Here is a 20,940-nt window from a genome sequence, read left to right on the forward strand (position 1 = left end):
AATCGAACTTTCGGGAGGCATAACTTTTGAACTGTAGCTCTAATTGATGAACCGTTTACATTTTTGGAAAGCTCTTGAAGTGCTCTATAGCCCTATGGACCAGCTTTGCTAGTCCTCCATTTTTTTGGCCCTTTTTGATGTCATTTAATGCCCCTAACCTGACATTGAAGCATTCTTAGGAGGTCTCCAAAAATTGAAAAATCATGATAACTTTCAAATCGTGGGGCCTTTTGACCTAATTCTTTTTCTGGAATGCTCTAAATTGCAATTACATTTATTTGGCCAATTTACACCTCCGAGTTCACCAAAATGATGGCCCAATTACATACCCCTATTTTTTCAGCATTTACATGTATCCCAAGGTGTTCAAATACTGTATCCTCGAACACTGATAGTGGAACTGTGAGAGTTGAAACCTTTATTTGACCCAAATGGGTATCCAGAAATGAAAATACATGAAACAAAAACTAAGTCTAAGTACATTTTTTTTGGGTTACATAGGATTGCCCTTATACCTTTGGATGCTCCTACATTAGACACCCAAGGTAGATTGAAAAGTGACCCTATCACTTTATGAATGGCAGAGGAAATCCCAAATGGGAAATCTCAGTTGCTGAAATCAAAGTTGGGTCCTCTATTGACTGCCCTTTCCACTTGACCAAATACTCTCCATACTACCTATTTCTGGTACTCCTACCCATACGATGATCTAGAATGTCTTCAATCTCCTCCTTCTTAGAAGCAGGAATTGGACATGGCTCTAACATTAGTTCCTCATCTGCACCATCATCATGATACTTTATTAAGTCTAAAATGTTGAAAATAGGAAAAATGTGAATACCATCTAGCAACTCAACCTCATATGTATTTCCTGAGTCATGTTTCTTCAGAATTTTGCAAGGACCAAATTTTTTCATTTTTAGCTTGTTGTAAGTGCCAGCTAGAAATCTTTCTTTTCATAAGTGTACCATGACTAGATCCTCTACTTGGAATTTCTTATGTCTTTTCCTTTGATTAGCCCTAGTTTTATACTCTTGATTCATCTTGGTAATGTGTGCTTGAGCTTCCTCATGTAGATGGTTAATATATTCAGCAAATTCTTCAGCTTCAGCACTTGTCCTCTCTCCTTGCTCTATCTTCCTCAATTCTGGCACAGTCTTTGGGCTACTTCCATATACAATTTGGAATGGTGATCTACCAGTACTCCTATTTATAAAGTTGTTGTAAGCAAACTCGGCTTGTGGTAGAATCAAATCCCACCCCTTGGACTTATCCCCAACTAAACATCTCAGCAAATTGCCCAAACTTTTGTTTACCACTTTTGTTTGGCTGTCAATCTATGGGTGATGTGTGGAACTGAATTTTAAGTCTCTTCTCAACTTTTTCCACAATGTTCTCCAAAAATACCCTACAAATTTAGTATCTCTGTTAGAAACTATACTCCTAGGAAGACCATGTAGTCTTACCACCTCTCTGAAAAATAAGTCTACAATATGAACAGCATCATGAGTTTTGTGGCATGGAATGAAATGTACCATTTTGGAGAACTTATCAACCACAACAAATACTGAGTCATTAACCTTTTGTGTCCTCGGCAATCCAAGAACAAATATCCTCCCATGACTTTGATATACATAAACATATACATATACACATACATATACATACATATACATGTACATATACATATACGGATATACATATATATGTATGCATGCATGTATACATACATAGATACATGTGTGAAAGGACGTATCCATTCATACATGCATGTATACATGTATATATACATTTATACATGTATGCATGCATGCATGCATTCATGCATATGCAATATGTATGTATACATAGATACATTTATGTATGGATGGATGCATTCATACATGTATACATACATCTATACATACATATTGCATACATAGATATATACATATATCTATGTATACATTGCATACATACATAAATATATCTATGCATGCATGCATGCATATCTATGTATCTATGCAATATATACATAGATATATGTATGTATGGATGCATACATACATAAATACATGTATACATGTATATATGTTGTATGTATGAATATGCATGTATGCATCCATACATATATATGTATGCATCCATATGTATACATCCATACATACATGTATACATGTATGTATGCATGTATACATATGGATGCATACATATATATGTATGGATGCATACATGCATGCATGTATGCATGAATGGATGCATACATCCATACATGTATGTATGTATATAGATGCATACATATATATGTATGTATGCATGCATGCATCCATACTTACATATATCTAAGAATACATTGCATACATACATAGATATATCTATGTATACATGCATGCATGCATAGATATTCTATGTATGTATGCAATGTATACATAGATATATGTATGCATGCATGCATGAATCCATACATACATATATCTATGTATACATGCATGCATGCATAGATATATCTATGTATGTATGCAATGTATACATAGATATATGTATGTATGGACGCATGCATCCATACATACATGTGCATGCATCCATACATACATATATCTATGTATGTATGCATACATAGATATATCTATGTATGTATCCAACGTATATATATATATATATATATATGTATAGAATCATGCATGCACGTATGCATACATCTATGTATACATTGCATCCATACATAGATATATCTATGTATCTATGTATGTATACATGTATGCATGTATCTATGCATGTATATATCTATGTATCTATGTATACATACATACATGTATCTATGTATGTATACATGTATGCATGCATCCATGCATACATGCATACATGTATCTATGTATGTATGCATAGATGCATGCATCCATGCATACATAAATGTATCTATGCATGCATGCATGTATGTATGGATGGATGCATACATACATACATACATGTATATATTTTGTATGAATGCATATGCATGTATGCATGCATCGGCATCCATGCATCCATGCATGCATGGATAGATGCATGCATACATACAAGATATATACATGTATATAAGTATGTGGTGCAGAGGCACCTAAATTTCAAGAAGACAAAGATATAAGAGGCTAGGAGAAAGCCTAAAGTGAGTTCTAGTAGTTGAGGCTAGAACCTTGTTCAAGATCCTCCCCATCAAATTGGTATCAGAGCCTTGAAAGGTTTGGGACAAGACATTGTGTATGTCTTATTTTGGAAGTGAGATAGTGGGAGAAACCACCATGGTAACAAATGCTGAGTTGGAAAAGGAAGTGACAGAACAAAGGGAGAAAAATAGGCTCCTTGAGGAAGCCTTAGAAGCTATGAAAGATAAGCTTGATGAAGTGGTAGAGACAGCTGGAAAAATGAAAGAGAAGTTGGAAATTAATGAAGAAAAGGGAAAGGAAGAGAATGAAGAGGACTATGTAACTGAACCTGATCCTCCATTACAAGAGGAACCTTTCCTTAAAGCCATCAAGGCATTGGGTGGCAAATCTCTTGAGGGGATACCCCTATTTACTGGTAAGATGAATTCAGAGTTGGTCATGGAATGGATTGAAGGGATGGAGAACCATTTTGAATGTGAAGGCGTATCAGAGGCACAAAAGGTGAAGGTTGCCAAAGCAAGATTAAGGGGACCAGCCCTAACATGGTGGAAGTTCATTCAAGAAGAGAGGGAAAGAGAAGGCAAGAAACCTATCTCTAATTGGAAAGCTATGGTGGCAAAAATCAGAGATAACTATTTGCCTGAAGACTATGAAATCCAGCTACACAAGAAGAGACAAAGCTTGAAGCAAAAATATTTGGATATGTTTTAGAATTACTAATTTGGAACAATTCCTCCAAAAGGTTTTTCAAGAAGACATTTAGAACAGAATTTATGAACAATGGAATCAGACATAGCAATCTGATTGTGTGAGTGAAGATTTTGTCTTTATTGGTGTATAATGTCAGGGTTCTTTGTTGTAATCTTTGAGATGTTCTTGGTTCCTTGAGGGTGTACCAGCCTATTGTGAATCCCTTGAGTTGAACTAAGATTCCTTGAAGATAAATACAGAGGGCTCTGCATCAGATTGGTATCAGAGCTTGAAGATCTTGAGTGTGTGGGTAGAGCGCCGAGGGAGGCAATCCACACCAGGACCTTGAAGAATTAGTATTTGTTTTGTTGATGAGTTTTGGTTGTAGGTGCTTATCCATCTTGCTGCACATGAAGGTTGGAATGTATGGGTAGACAAGAGAAGGTCTATCATAACCATTCTCCAATGGAGATAAAGCTGGGTAGAAGGTGCATGGCACAAAGAAGGTGAGGCATCTTCTAGGATCTACTGTTGGGTAAGATGAATGGTCAAGGGCCATGGATTGGTCTAGTTGATTGCCAAGAGACTAGGGAGAGAGGCAGAGAGGAGGACTCCTAGGTGAGGCATAAGGGAGAGTTGTTTGTGGTGAGTTTGAAGCAGCAATGGTAAAGATGGATCTCTTACTGATAAGGCACCATGGAAGTTGCAGCCATTAATGCTCCACTAAAAGGAGTATTTGAGAAGATGATTTTGAGGACAGTCTTGTGTCCTTAAGGGAAAAGATGATGGTGATAAAGGCATGAAGAGGCAAAGGACAAGATGAGGATTTTGATCTAATTTTTTTCTTGCAAGTTATTGATTCCATGTTTCCAAGGGACTTGGAAACTTTTCAAGGTTGGGAGTATGGTGCAGAGGCACCTAAATTTCAAGAAGACAAAGATATAAGAGGCTAGGAGAAAGCCTAAATTGAGTTCTAGTAGTTGAGGCTAGAACCTTGTTCAAGATCGTCCCCATCAGTATGTATGCATCCATGTATGTGCATGCATGCATCCATGCATATATGCATGCATATGCATGGATGCATACATACACGCATGCATCTATGCCTGTATGCATGTCTATGCATACATGCATATGCAAGGATGCACACATACACGCATGCATCTATGCATGTATGCATGGATGCATACATACATGCATGCATGTATGTATGCATCCATGCATAGATGCATGCGTGTATGTGTGCATCCATGCATATGCATGTATGCATGCATTCACATACATGGATGCATACATACATATATACATGTATATATCTTGTATTTATGCATGCATCTATCCATGCATGCATGGATGCATGGATGCATGTATGTGCATACATCCATGCATGCATACATACATACATGTATACATGTATATATCTTTATGTATGCATATGCATTTATGCATCCATACATACATCACACATACATAGATGCATGCATGGTTGCATGCATGCATCTACATCCATGCATGCATCCATGCATACATGCATATATACATAGATGCATGCAGGTATTTATGCATCCATGCATATGCATGCATGCATGGATGCAAAAATCCATGCATGTATCTATGTCATGCATGCATATGCATGGATGCATACATACATGCATGCATCTATGTGTGCATGGATAGATGCATGCATACATGCATATCCATACATACAAGATATATAAATGTATACATGTATGTATTTATGTATGCATTCATGCATACATATATGCATGGATGTATGCATATATGGATAGATACATGTATATATGGATGGATGCATGCATACATGTTTACATACATAGATACATGTATGTATGGATGCATGCATGCTTGCATCCATACATATATGCAGTCATGCATCCATACATACATATATCTATGTATACATTGCATACATACATAGATATATCTATGCATGCATCCATGTATACATAGATATACATATGCATGCATCCATACATACATATATCTATGAATACATTGCATACGTACATAGATATATCTATGCATGCATGGATAGATGCATGTATACATGCATTTGCATACATACAAGATATATAGATGTATACATGTATGTATGCATTCATGCATACATGCATGCATGTATGCATGCATGGCTAGATACATGTATGTATGGATGGATGCATGCATGCTTGCATCCATACATATATACAGTCATGGATCCATACATACATATATCTATTTATACATTGCATACATACATAGATATATATATGGATGTATGCATGCATGCATATCTATGCATATCTATGTATACATTGCATACATACATAGATATATCTATGCATGCATCTATGCATGCATGGATCGATGCATGCATACATGCAAGATATATAGATGTATACATGTATGTATGTATGTACACATTCATGCATACATGCATGCATGGATAGATACATGTATGTATGGATGGATGCATTCATACATGTATACATACATAGATACATGTATGTATACATAGATACATGTATGTATGGATGCATGCATGCTTGCATCCATACATATATGCAGTCATGCATCCATACATACATATATCTATGTATACATTGCATACATACATAGATATATCTATGCATGCATGCATTTATACATAGATATATATATATGCATGCATGCATGCATGCATATCTATGCATATGCAATGTATATATAGATATATGTATGCATGGATGGATGCATGCATGCATGCATCAAGACATGCATATATCTATGTATACATTGCATACATACATAGATATATATATATGTATGTATACATTGTAGTGCCTCTGCCATTTGACTTCTATAAGTCATCTTGATGGATGCAACTTTGTTGATCTTTTCTTGTGATGGATCATGATTGTGACACTGAGTGGTCTACACCATCGAGGTGTTTGGATTTATGTTTCTGTTTCAGTTGCTTTGTTTATGCTTCTGCTGATCTATGAGATTATGATGTGATTTAAGGTTCACTAAGGTTTGTGCCAGTGGTTACCAGGATCAATGTGATATCATGAGGTTGTTTCATGATTATCTTGAGATGTGTGCAGAGATTGAACTATGTTCTTTTTACCACACTACATTGGACTAGGTTCCTCTAGTAGTGGTTAGTCATGTTTATGACTATGTTTGCTTTTGAATTTTAAGTGTCTTTTTGTTGATTCTATGAAAAATCATTATTAAATGCTTAAGTAATTAAAATGGGTTGTTCTTGTTGGATTATTTTGTTATGTGTTTGAATTTTAACAAGGTTGGCTAGTTATTTTCTCTAATCGATTATTCACTCAAAAAGTGAATAAATATTTCAAAGAGTTATTTAATTCCTCACTTCTCACTTTTGAATTAGAGAGTTGGAGAGTAAAACCCAAAATTCTCTTCATGAGGATTTACTGTTTTGTTCATTGTGGGAGCTATGGGCATGGGATCATTGCGAGGTTGGGCTCATTGGATCTAGCTCGAGAAAACCTTGGATTGTCATGATTTTCAGCTACTTCTGCAAGCTATTTATTTTATGGTTTAGATTCCCATTTTGCCCTTTTGGCTGTGAGGTAGGGCTTTCTCGTTTTATTGTTTTTGCTCCGTTTCTGCTTTTTTTTTTGGTAGCCATTTATGTGGAGGCTGAGAACTAGTGTTTCCCTCCATTTCTTTATGTTAGTTCTACCTAGTTAGGCAGGTATGAACATTTCCCTATTTTTCGGATGAGGGTTTGGGATTTTACGCCATTATGCTGGCTACTTTTGCATACGGTGTCTGATTCCATTTATTTTTGGACTTTTGGGATTTTTTTGCCCAAAGGCCAAATGGGTTTTAATTTTGCAATTTTTCCAAAATTTGAGGTTTTTACCTTGTTTTGCATGCCACCCTGTTTTCTCAAGTTTTCTTGGCACAATGTGGGTCGTGGACCTTGATGATCCATTTGGATATCAGTCAGACCACTTTTGCACTTTTATGTTGCCTTGGGATGTGTGTTGCATCCATACTCCTGACATTGTGTTCGGTTGAGTGATTTTATACCTGTTATGGTTTCTTTTGGACCTTTTCTTTATTTCATGGACATTGGGACTCGTGTAGAATCCATACTTTTGGATTGAGGCCGGTGGAGTGAGTTCATGACCCTTGGTTGATGGGGAAACCACCCAAGCATAGAATGGACACAACAGGAAAGGGAAATTTTATTAACTTTGTAAATAAGCTAATACATCTAGTACAGAGAAAATAGACTTCAAAACATGCCCTATGGGCTTACAATAGCATTAATCTTGAGATAATTTCTCTTTTGAGTACCTCCTCTCAAAATCCACTCTGAATTGTCTTTTACAATGCTAGAGATGTCCTTAAATAGACCTCAAAGGGTTAAGGACTAGGAATACATTCTAGAAAGTGCTAGTAGGCATCCACCGACCAAGTAGAAGGCTCCAGAACCCGCGTTAGAAGTTGGTCCAAATCTAGAAGAATCCAAAAATGGTAATCAAACTTTTGGGAGGCATAACCTTTGAACCATAGCTTCGATTGACGAACTCTTTACATTTTTGAAAAGCTCTTGAAATGCTTTATAGCCCTATGGACCAGATTTGCTCATTTCCCATTTTTTGGACCTTTTTGAAGTCATTTAACACCCCTAACCTGACTTTGAAGCATTCTTAGGAGGTCTCCAAAAATTGAAAAACTGCAATTACTTTCAAACCATGGGGCCTTTTGACCTGATTCTTTTTCTGGAATGCTCTAAATTGCAATTACATTCATTTGGCCAATTTACACCTCCAAGTTCACCAAAATTATGGCTCAATTACATACTCCTATTTTTTCGGCATTTACATGTATCCCAAGGTGTTCAAATACTCTATCCTAGAACAGTGATAGTGGAACTATGAGATTTGGAACCTCTATTTGACCCAAATGGGTATCCAAAAATGAAAACACATGAAACAAAAACTAAGTCTAAGTACATTTTTTTTTGGGTGACACAGGATCGCACTTATACCTTTGGATGCTCCTGCATTAGACACCCAGGGTAGATTGAAAAGTGACCCTGTCACTTTATGAATGGTAGAGGAAATCCAAAATGGCAAACCTCAGTTGCTGAAATCCAAGTTGAGTCCTCTATCAGCCATCCTTTCCACTTGACCAAATACTCTTCATACTACCCACATGATGATCTAGAATGTCTTCTATCTCCTCCTTAGAAGCAAGAATTGGGCATGGCTCTAACATCAGTTCCTCATCTGCACCATCATCATGATACTCTGTTAAGTTTGCAATGTTGAAAATAGGAGAAATGTGAATACAATCTGGCAACTCCACCTCATATGCATTTCCTGAGTCATGTTTCTTCAGAATTTTGTAGGGACCAAATTTCTTCATTTTTAGCTTGTTGTAAGTGCCAGCTGGAAATCTTTCTTTTCATAAGTGTACCATGACTAGATCCCCTACTTGGAATTCCTTATGTCTTCTCCTTTGATCAGCCCTAGCTTTATACTCTTGATTCATCTTGGTAAAGTGTCCTTGAACCTCCTCATGTAGATGCTTGATATATTTAGCAAATTCTTCAGCTTTAGCACTTGTCCTCTCCCCTTGCTCTATCTTCCTCAATTTTGGCACAGTCCTTGGGCTACTTCCATATATAATTTGGAATGGTGATATAATAGTACTCATATTTACAAAGTTATTCTAAGAAAACTTGGCTTATGGTAGAATCAAATCCCACCCCTTGGGCTTATCCCCAACTAAACATCTCAACAAATTGCCCAGACTTTTGTTTACCACTTCTATTTGGCCGTTAGTCTATGAGTGATGTGTGGAACTGAATTTTAAGTCTCTTCTCAAATTTTTCCACAATGTTCTCCATAAATACCCCACAAATTTAGTATCTCTGTTAGAAACTATACTCCTTAGAAGACCATGTAGTCTTACCACCTCTTTGTAAAACAAGTATGTAATATGGACATCATCATGAGTTTTGTGGCATGGAATAAAATGTTCTATTTTGGAGAACCTATCAACCACCACAAATATGAGTCATTACCCCTTTCTGTCCTCATAAATCCAAGAACAAAATCCATACTTGTGTCCTCCCATGGCTTTGATGGAATAGGCAATGGCTAATATAGTTTAGTATTGTGGCTAAGTCCCTTGGCAACTTGACAAACCTCGCAACTCTATACAAACTTATTTACATCTTGTGAAATATAAGGCCAAAAATAATGTTCTCTAAGAATGGAAATGGTCTTATCTTGACCAAAATGTCTTGCCATCCCTCCACTATGTTTCTCTTTAATCATATTTTCCCTCATGGAACTTCTTGGAATGCACAATTGGCTATCCTTGAATAACATACCATCCTAAATCAGATAGTCTAACCACTTAGTTCTATCTACATAAATAGCCTCTTTACAAGCTTTCCATGCTTCAGCAAAATCAGGATCATCAGGGTATAGATTCTTGAGTTCATCAAACCCAACTACTTCAACCTGCATTACTATAAGCACCAACTGTCTCCTGCTTAGTGCATCTGCAACCTTGTTGGATTTTTTTCTTTTATGTTTCAACACAAATGTATAGCTCTACAAGAACTCTACCCACTTCATCTACCTCTAATTTAATTTACCTTCACTATTTAGGTATTGTAATGCCTGGTGATCAATATAAAAAATGAATTCCTTTGGCAATAAATAATGCCTCCATTTCTTTAATGCTTGAACTATTGCATAGAACTCTTGATCATAAACAGAATACTTTTTTTTTGCATCATTCAATTTTTCACTAAAATATGCAATAGGCTTACCTTCTTGGCTTAATACAGCCCCAATAGCACTGCCACTAGCATCACAATCCACTTGGAACACTTTTCTAAAATTTGGAAGTGCCAACATAGGTTGTTCTAGCACCTTCTTCTTTAGCAATTCAAAACTTCTCATAGCTCCTGCAGTCCATCTGAACTCTTTTGTATCCCCTCTTATTGTATCAGTTAGGGGTGCACATATTCCATTAAAATTCTTAATAAACTTCCTATAAAAACTAACCAGACCATGAAATGAACTTACCTCAGTAGCAGACCTTGGAGTAGGCCATTCCAAGATGGCTTTTACCTTCTCTAGATCCATTTTGAGACCTTCAGGTGATATAACAAACCCCAAATAGACTAACTCCTTTTTTGGAAAGATACACTTCTTTAGATTAATTAATAGTTTCTCTTCCCTTATCCTTTCAAGGACACTACAAATATGCAATAAATGTTCTTCCAAAGTCTTGCTAAACATTAAAATATCATCCAAATAAATAATAACAAATTTTCCCAAGAACTTCTTAAGTACCTCATTCATGAGCTGCATGAAGGTGCTTGGGGCATTGGTCAATCCAAAGGGCATGACTAACCACTCATAAAGACCCTCCTTAGTCTTGAAGGCTATTTTCCACTCATCTCCTTCTTGTATATATATCTGATGATAGCCACTCTTGAGATTTATCTTTGTGAAGTACTGAGCTCCACTCAAGCAGTCCATAAGATCATCCATCCTTGGCAAAGGAAATCGATACTTGATTTTTATCCTATTAATAGCTCAAGAATCTGTACACATCCTCCACTCTCCATCCTTCTTTGGTGTGAGTACTATAGGTATTGCACATGGACTTAGGCTCTCTCGAATTAAGCCCTTCCTCAATAGCTCTTGAACCTATCTATTTAGCTCCTCTATTTCAGTAGGAGTCATCCTATGAGCAACCTTGTTAGGAAAACTAGCTCCTGGAATCAGATCTATCTGATAACTGATTTTCCTTACTAGCAAAAATCCTTTTGAAACATTATCAAAGATAATATCTCCAAACTCATCTAGTAAATCTGAAACTTCAAGTGGTATTTCACTATTACCTTCTTTATCTTTCCTAGGAATCAAAGCATAGCACATACGCTGATGTTTCATGCCATCTAAAAAATTTCTTCCATCAACAAGACAATCTTAGCACTGCTACATACCTTTTCACCTTCTTTTTTCATGGGCTTCAATTTGTGGCAAATGCCATCCTTTGTCAGAGAGTATGTGTTTGCATCTCCATCATGTACTGCATGTCTATCAAACTGCCATGGTCTACCCAACAATAGATGCCAAACATCCATCAGAATAACATCACTACGAACTTCATCATGGTAACTCCCAATTTTGAATTTTACTAAACATTGTTCACTTACCAGGAACTTATGATCATCTTTCACGCAAGCAATGTGATAGGGCTAGGGATGTCTCTCCCTCTTGAGGTTCAGCTTAGAGACCATCTCCTCTGATACTAAGTTATCTATGCTACTACCATCAATGCTCATGTCACAACATTTATCCTCACACTTGCATCTAGTACAGAAAAAACTCCTCCATTGTCCTGGTTCAATCTTACCAGTTAGTAGGACCCTTTTATTCACCAAGGTCTCTCCTCTTTTTGCATCCTCTAAATGTGATGATTGTGCAACCTCATCCACATGAGCAACCCTAGCTTGGTCCTCAGCTTTCTTATCTGTCCTTCCTTGTCATCGAGAGCATTCAAAGGCATGATGACCTTCTTCGTTACAATGGAAATAGGTACCACAAAAGCCTCCTCTTCCTTTTCCACATCCTCTAACTCTTCCTCTCTGATTTCCAAAGTCTTGATCATGAGAGCGGTTAAAACCCTTGTTCCTCTAGTTTTTGCTGGTACCCACATCTTCATTTTTCTTTTGAGTTTCATTTTGACCTCTAGATGACCTACCACTACCCCTTTGTCCTTTACCATGCCCTCTTTGTCTTCTTTCAAACGTTTTATTCAACTTCTCTTCAACTCATAGGGAAAATAGATATGCCTCTTCAACGCTGGTCATTCTTACCAAACTTAATTCCTCCTGGATGCTAGGTCACAACCCACTTATATAACGAGCAACCTTCTCCTTATTTGCTTTTGCATGCCCTACTCTAATTCAAAATTTGATAAAGCTCCTCTGTATATTCTTGGACTGATCTTCCTGCTTGCTTTAACCCATGCATCTTCTTGAAAAAATCAAGCTCGTAGTCCACAGGAATGAACTGCTTCTTCAATTTGTCCACCATGCAATCCCACCTTGTGATCTTCTCCTTTCCTCTTTTGTTTCTTTCCAATTGAACCTCTTGCCACAAGACTTTGGAATGGCCTTTCAGTTTGGCCTTTCCAAACTTAACCCTATCTAGGTCCTTGATATCCTCATACTCAAAGTATTCTTCTAGTTCATTGATCCAATCGATCAACTCATCTGATTTTAGATTTCCTGAAAATATACCCATTTTAATTGTAGGTCTTTTCCCAAACTTAGTAATGGCCCTAAAAAGACTTTCCTGTACTTGATTCAAAACTTTCCTGTCAAATTCCCCTTTTGGTCCCATTTCTTCTTCTTCATTGTCATCCTCACTATCATTACCTGCGGCAACATTGGCTCCTCTACGGAGCTCTTCTTGCAATGCCTATACCTGCCTTTGGAGGGCTCTACCCTCCTTGAGATTAATAGCTCTAGCCCTTTCGCCATGCTCTCTTCATGAAGGCATCTTCTAACTTGAACCCACAACCACATAGTCCTGGTGCAAATTGCCTCACAATCGGTGCTCTATCTACACACTCAAGAAAATTGGCTCTGATACCACTCGATGGGGACATGACCCAGGCATAGAATGGACACAACAGAAAAGGTGAAATTATATTAATTGGGAAAATAAGCTAGTACATATAGTACAAAGAAAATAAACTTCAAAACATGCCCTAAGGGCTTACAATAACATAAAATTGGAGATAATTTGTCCTTTTAGTACCTCCTTTCAAACTCCACTCCGAACTACCTTTTACAATGCCAAAAATCTCCTTAAATAGACCTTGAAGGGTTAAGGACTATGAATACATTCTAGAAAAAGCTAGTAGGAATCCACTGACCAAATAGAAGGCTCCAGAAGCTGCGTTAGAAGTTGACACAAATCTAGAAGAATCCAGAAATGGTAATCAAACTTTTGGGAGGCATAACTTTTGAACCGTAGCTCTGATTGATGAACCATTTATATTTTTAGAAAGCTCTCGAAGCGCTCTATAGCCCTATGGACCAGCTTCACTCATCCCCCATTTTTTGGCCCTTTTTATAGTCATTTAATGCCCCTAACTTGACTTTGAAGCATTCTTAGGAGGTCTCCAAAACCTAAAAAATTGCAATAACTTTCAAACCGTGGGGCCTTTTGACCTGATTCTTTTTTTGGAATGCTCTAAATTATAATTACATTCATCTAGCCAATTTACACCTTCTAGTTTACCCAAAATGATGGCCCAATTAATTACTCCTATTTTTTTTGGGATTTACACATATCCCAAGGTGTCCAAATACTCTATCCTATAACACTGATAGTGGAACTATGAGAGTTGGAACCTTTATTTGACCCAAATGAGTATCCAAAAATGAAAACACATGAAACAAAAACTAAGTCTAAGTACTTTTTTTTTTTTGGGTGACACAGGATTGCCCTTATACCTCTGGATGCTCCTGCATCATGTATCTATGGATGTATGCATGTATACATAGATGCATACATGTATCTATGCATACATGTAAGTCATCCTAATGGATGCAACCTTGTTGATCTTTTGTTGAGATGGGATCAAGATTGTGACCCTGAGTGGTCTACACCATCGAGGTGTTTGGATTTATATTTCTGTATCAGTTGCTTTGATTATGCTTTTGACTAATCTTTTAGATTATGATGTGATTTTTGGTTCACTGAGGTTTGTACTAGTGGTTACTAGGATTGATGTGGTATCATGAGGTTGTTTCGTGATTACCCTGAGATGCATGCAGAGATTGCACTATGTTCTTTTACCATCCTACATTAGACTAGGTTCCTATAGTAGTGCTTAGTCATTTTTATGACTATGTTTGCTTATGTGTTTTAAATGCCTTTTTAATGCAGAGTAATCAATCATTATTAAATGCTTAAGTAATGAAATGGATGGTTCATGTGGGATTATTTGGATATGTGCTGCTAACATTTACCTTGTTATATTTCTGATTGGAGAGATATTTGTTACTCATGTTATGTTTACATTTGAGAAGACCTGAGGGTCAGATGTTACACTTTGATTTCAGTATCATGGATTTTAGACTACTATTCTATTCAGTTAATCATATTGCACGTTGATGCCATTTTGAGATAACAGTAGATCTATGATGGTATCTAGTTATATGATGTATTGGACCTATTTGTTGATTATGTTATGAGATGGATTCTATGCTATGGTTATTTATTTCATTCTTGTATCTTTATGCTTTCTGTAAATGTGAGTGATGTAAATAGATTAAATAGGTATTTTAATGCATGTTGCTTTGGCTATGATATTATTTTCCATTACACTTGATCATGTGTTTTAGTGTGTAGGAATTATATCCCTCGCATTGGCACATGGAGTTAGTGAATCAGCTATTCATATTTACCCACGTCATTCCTATATGGTCAACGTACCCTTATTGTTATTGTTTAGATCAAAACCTTCGGTAATTTGTAAATTCAAACTCATTTGTATTATGTGATTAGACTAGTGAGTGTGTCTGTGCATATAGCAGTTCACGTTTATCGCAAAAGTGTTAAGTGTTTTTCTATGTTTTTGGAGTTTTCAAGTTTTAATCTTTTTAGATTTAATTTTTGGCAGCTTTGCCTTAGGTGAAATCTTGTTGCGAATAACAACCTATTTTCATTTGGGTCAATTTGGAGTTTAACTACTCCAGCTAGCTATTTTCCAAAATTGACTATTCACCCAAAAAGTGAATAAGTATTGGAAAAGTGATTTCATAAATCACTTATCACAATTTGGAAATTGAAATTTAGAGAGCAATTTGAAAATTCTCTTCTGTAGGATTCTTGTTTTGTTCATTCTAGGAGCTGTGAGCGTAGGATCTTTCCAAGGTTGGTCTCGTTGGATTTAGCTCGAGGAGTTCTTGCTTTGCCATTAGTTTTAGCAATTTTGGTAGATTGATTATTTTATTGTGCAGGTTTCAGTTTCTGCCCCTTTTTCGATCAAGTAGGGCTTTCCCATTTTATTGGCTTTACTCTATTTCTACTTCCATTTCTTATAGTTGTATGTTAGGAGGATGAGAACTAGTGTTCCCCTCCATTTCTATTTGTTCATTCTACTCGGTTGGTCAGGTATGAATGTTTTCCCTATTTTTGAAATGGGGGTTTGGGTTTTTACACCGTTATACTAGCCATTTTTGCATATGGTGTCCATTTTTATTTATTTTTAGATTTTTGGAGTTTTTGAACCTAAAGGCCAAATGGGTTTTAATTTTGAAGGTTTTTTCAAAATTTGGGGTTTTAACCTCATTTTGTGTGCTGGCCTATTTTTTCAAGTTTTCTTGGCACAATATGGGTCGTGGACCTAGATGATCCGTTTGGATATCAGTCAGACCACTATTGCACTTTCATGTTGCATCCATACTCCTAACATTGTGTTCGATTGAGTTATTCTATATCTTGTGATATTGTTTCTTTTAGACCCTTACTTTTGTTTCATGAACGCTTGGATTCATGTAGAATCCATACTCTTGGATTGAGGCCGGTTGAGTAAGTTCATGATATTTGGTCTTATCGCATCATTGGGATTCATGTAGAATTTATACTCTCAGATTAAGGCTAGTTGAGTGATTTTATGATGTATGGTTTTATTGGATTTTGGATTCATGTAGAATCAATCCTTCTCGTATTGCTTTTAGTTGGGTGTTTTCTTTGCATTTTTTTCTCATTCTTTTCCTTGTGTTGTGATCTTCATGATGGTGGTGCACCACACACGAGTACGTGCACATACATTTGTTGGGTGACTTGCGAGGCCTGATCTTTCATGGATTTGCCCAAAGTTATGATCATTGGGTTTGGGATGAGAGTATGCATGCCCATAGGCACTTGTCGTAGGATGAGCATGGGTAGGGTAGGGTAGCATATGGAGGGGGCTTCTACCTCGTAGCTTGGTGATCATTATGCCCAAAGGGTTGGTGAAGGAAGCTTTAATTAAGTGATAACTAAATAAAATGTGTGACTGATAATAAAACTTAAGATAATAAAAAGGTTTAGGGTGCAAGAGCCTTTTCGTTGAGGGATGTTGAATCTGCACAAGTCCTAGCTTGGGCTTTTTGATGCCAAGTGGCTCTCCATGATGTTAGTCCCTACATAGTAAGCCCATTGAGGTGTCTGACTAGGACTTTTAGTTTATGCATTGTCTATGTCTTGGTTTCAATCATCATACTGCTTGGCGTGAGTGTTAGCTGTGGTTGTTGTGTTTTTGTGTGTTTGTGTTTGGATCACTATCTCCATCAGCATGGTGGATGTGGACCTATGGCTTCCATGTAGTTGGGAGGCATAGCTACCTTCACCACTACTAGGGATTGGTGTATAGAGATGGTCTATTTTCCTAGTACGACTGTAGCTAGATGTGTCACTTGGTACTTCAGTATATAGAGTATGCTTCTTGTGATTTATGCACTCATTATGATGTTATCATTTTTAGATGATGTTAGTTTTAATGCATTCCTCACTATGATGATTAGCATGTAGTAGATGATGTTATTTGATTACAGTTTTATCTTATGCGTACTACTAGCATGTTAGATTTTATTTACTTATAGTGTAGCATGTTTAGTAGTGACATCCCTATTACAACAACACCCATGATTTGATCAGTGGCTTGGGATGTTATGTGTAGGGGATGACTAGGGCCCACAATGGTCCTATGATGCCATTGATGTTTGGGAGGAATTGTGTACTTAGTTGGTTATTTTGCTCATTGCAATGTTAACTATGTTATTGCGATGTTTCCTTTCTGTACTTTTTCCCTTCTCTATTTGGTAGATGGATGGATTCTAGTGTTCTATCTTTCAGTTACTCTATTATTTTTTGAGTGCTCTCGCCTCGAAATGTGGATCCGATACTCCTCGGTGTGGAGCTTTTTCTATGTGTTTGGCCTTTTTCAAGTTTCTTGAAGTGTTTTTATTTTCTATGCACTACATTTGTTTAGCATTGTGCGACACTGATAAAGTATCGCACGCCCATAAAGAGAATGTCGTACGATAGTATAATGTATTGCATGCATTACAGGAGAAGTATCGTACGACACTGGGAGAGTGTCACATGAATTCATGAGAAATGTCGCATGATACATTTCCAGTATTGCATGCCTTCTTGAGAAGTGTTGCATGCACTAAGGGAGAAGTGTCACCCTCCCTTAGTAAAAGGTGTCGCACGCCCTTTGGTTAAAACTTGTGTGTGCCAATAGTGGGCACTTTTTGTAGTGTTCTGATCATTTTGAGAGTTGATTTGGATACCCTTTTGGGTGTTCTTCAAACCTATGTTGTTGCATTTTGAATTCAAGAGGTTTCTTTTGTAATTTAGTTTTTGGTTTTCTGTTGTAGTCCTTCAGAGTTTAAAATATATTGTTTAAGTAAAAGTTGACATATATTTAATTCCTTATACTTAAGATATATTTTAATATATGCGACGATTCATTTGAGATGGGTTTCAGACCTCTACGAGCTAAAGTTTAGATTCTAGGGAAAATTAGGGCTTCAGAAATTCAGTCTTAGCCAAAGTTCAGGGCTTCAAGATTTTAGACTTAGTCAGTTTTCTAGAGTCAGCTCATGTTTTTCAGATTGGTAGCTCTTTTTAGTTTTTGTGGTTGTGTTCTAGCTAGTAGTGGCATTTGGAGATCCATTGGTGCTTGGCTGTCTTTCAGTCTTCCATTGCGATCTTTTGATTTGTGTACGTTGTATCATGTGCACTTACACTTGTAAAATAAAATTATTCTAGCTTGTTTTTCATCCTTATTTCCAAAAATTTTCAGGCGGAGCATTACAATGGATGTATATATATGCATGCATAGATGCATACATCCATACATATATGTATGTATATAGATGCATACATATATATGTATGCATGCATGCATCCATACATACATATATCTATGCATACATTGCATGTATACATAGATATATCTATGTATGCATAGATATATGTATGTATGGATGCATGCATGCATGCATGCATCCATACACACATATATATGCATCCATTGCATATGCATAGATATGAATGCATGCATTAATACATATATATATCTATGTATACATGCATGCATGCATAGATATATCTATGTAGGTATGCAATGTATACATAAATATATGTATGTATGGATGCATGACTGCATATATGTATTTATGTATACATGTATGCATGCATCCATCCATACATACATGTATCTATCCATGCATGCATACATACATACATGTATACATGTATATATCTTGTATGTATGCATGCATCTATCCATGCATGCATACATGCATGCATGTATGTATGCATGAATGCATGCATACATACATACATGTATACATGTATATATCTTGTATGTATGCATGCATGCATATGCATGTATGCATGCATGCATCTATGCATATGTGCATACATACATAGATGCACACATGTATGTATGACTCCATGCATATGCATGCATCCATACATACATGTATCTATCCAAGCATGCATACATACATGTATGTATGCATGGATGAATGCATACATACATATAGGTATACATGTATATATCTTGTATGTATGCATATGGATGTATGACTCCATGCATATGCATGCATCCATCCATACATACGTGTATCTATCAAAGCATGCACAAATGCATGCATGTATGTATGCATGTATGCATGCATACATATAGACATGTATATATCTTGTATGTATGCATGCATCTATCCATGTATGCATGCATGCATACATAAATGCATGCATGTATGTATGCATCCATGCACATGCATGCATGTATTTGCATACATCAATGCATGCACCTATGCATGCATGGATGTATGCAAATGCATGCATGCATGCATACATACATAAATGCATGCATGTATGTATGCATCCATGCATATGCATGCATGGATGTATGCAAATGCATGCATGCATACATACATAGATGTGCATGTATGTATGCATCCATGCATATGCATGCAAATATTTGCATACATCCATGCATGCACCTATGCATGCATGGATGCATACATCCATGCATGCATACATATATCTTGTATGTATGCATATGCATGTATGCATGCATACGTACATCCATGCATCTATTCATGCATACTTAGATGCATGCATGCATCTACATCGATGCATGCATGTATGTATGCGTCCATGCATATGCATGCATTTATTTGCATACATCCATCCATGCACCAATGCATACATGGATGCATACATCCATGAATGCATACATACATCTATGCATCTATCCATGCATACTTAGATGCATGCATGCATCTACATCCATGCATGCATGCATACATACATAGATGCATGCATGTATGTATGCATCCATGCATATGCATGCATGTATTTGCATACAACCATGCATGCATACATACATCCATGCATGTGTACATATATCTTGTATGTATGCATATGCATGTATGCATGCATACATACATCCATGCATCTATCCATGCATACTTAGATGCATGCATGCATCTACATCCATTAATGCATTCATGCATGTGTCTACATCCATGCATACATGCATATATACATAGATGCATGCAGGTATTTAAGCATCCATGAAAATGCATGCATGGATGCATAATGTATGCATCCATGCATGTATCTATGTCATACATAGATGCATGCATGTATTTATGCATCCATGCATATGCATGCATCGATGCATGCTTGGATGCATCCATCCATGCATTTATCTATGTCATAAAAAGATACATGTATGTATGTATGGATGCATGCATATGCATGAATGCATACATACATGCATGCATCTATGTATGTATGCATGTATGCATAGATGCATGCATGTATGCATGCATTGATAGATGCATGCATACATGCATATGCATACATACAAGATATATACATGTATACATGTATGTATGTATGTATGTATGCATCCATGCATACATACATGCATGCATGGATAGATACATCTATGTATGGATGGATGTGTGCATACATGTATGTATACGTAGATACATGTATGTATGGATGCATGCATGCATGCATCCTTACAT

The sequence above is a fragment of the Cupressus sempervirens genome, chromosome 6, assembly GCF_028749045.1.
Source record: "Cupressus sempervirens isolate cs-2001-9-10 chromosome 6, ASM2874904v1, whole genome shotgun sequence".
Lineage (NCBI taxonomy): Eukaryota > Viridiplantae > Streptophyta > Pinopsida > Cupressales > Cupressaceae > Cupressus > Cupressus sempervirens.